The 1040-nt window shown below is 40.5% G+C and overlaps 1 non-coding gene across 1 annotated transcript; it reads left to right on the top strand.

Moving 5' to 3' along the window:
- Positions 1 to 651: 651 nt before the first annotated feature.
- LOC148565192 (small nucleolar RNA R71) lies at positions 652 to 759 on the top strand. Its single transcript, XR_015885102.1, has one exon. It is a non-coding gene; the product is annotated as a small nucleolar RNA R71 (small nucleolar RNA).
- Positions 760 to 1040: the final 281 nt, after the last annotated feature.

Here is a 1040-nt window from a genome sequence, read left to right as displayed (position 1 = left end):
TGCTTCCAAATTTCTAATGGAAGACCTTGTTTCATTCATGAAACTTACAGTGGCTTTAGATAGATCAGAGACTAGATTTGCTAAATTGGAAGCATTTTGGTCAGAGTTCTCTGTCTGTTGCTGAGTTGATGATGGAAAAGGCTTGCTATTGCTAAACCTGTTTCTTCCACCATTATTAAAGCCTTGTTGAGGCTTCTGATCCTTCCATGAGAAATTTGGATGATTTCTCCATGTTGAGTTATAGGTGTTTCCATAAGGTTCACCTAAATAATTTACCTCTGCTATTGCAGGGTTCTCAGGATCATAGGCTTCCTCTTTAGAAGATGCCTCTTGAGTACTGTTGGATGCAGCTTGCATTCCATGCAGACTCTGAGAGATCATATTGACTTGCTGAGTCAATATTTTGTTCTGTGCCAATATGGCATTCAGAGTATCAACCTCAAGAACTCCCTTCTTCATAGGCGTCCCATTGATTACAGGATTCCTTTCAGAAGTGTACATGAACTGGTTATTAGCAACCATGTCAATGAGTTCTTGAGCTTCTGCAGGCGTTTTCTTTAGGTGAATGGATCCACCTACAGAAGTGTCCAGTGACATCTTTGATAGCTCAGATAAACCATCATAGAATATATCCAGGATGGTCCATTCTGAAAGCATGTCAGAAGGACACTTTTTGGTCAACTGTTTGTATCTTTCCCAAGCTTCATAGAGAGATTCACCTTCTTTCTGTCTGAAGGTTTGAACATCAGCTCTAAGCTTGCTCAGCTTTTGAGGAGGAAAGTACTTGGCTAAGAAAGCCGTGACCAGCTTATCCCAAGAGTTCAGGCTGTCTTTAGGTTGAGAATCCAACCATAATCTAGCTCTGTCTCTTACAGCAAAAGGGAAAAGCATGAGCCTGTAGACTTCAGGATCTATTCCATTAGTCTTAACAGTATCACATATCTGCAAGAATTCAGTTAAGAACTGAAAAGGATCTTCAGATGGAAGTCCATGAAACTTGCAGTTCTGCTGCATCAGAGAAACTAATTGAGGTTTCAGCT

The sequence above is a fragment of the Arachis ipaensis genome, chromosome B5 (assembly GCF_059453495.1).
Source record: "Arachis ipaensis isolate K30076 ecotype BB chromosome B5, ASM5945349v1, whole genome shotgun sequence".
Taxonomy (NCBI): Eukaryota; Viridiplantae; Streptophyta; class Magnoliopsida; order Fabales; family Fabaceae; genus Arachis; species Arachis ipaensis.
This window is presented reverse-complemented; position numbering and strand designations above follow the sequence as displayed.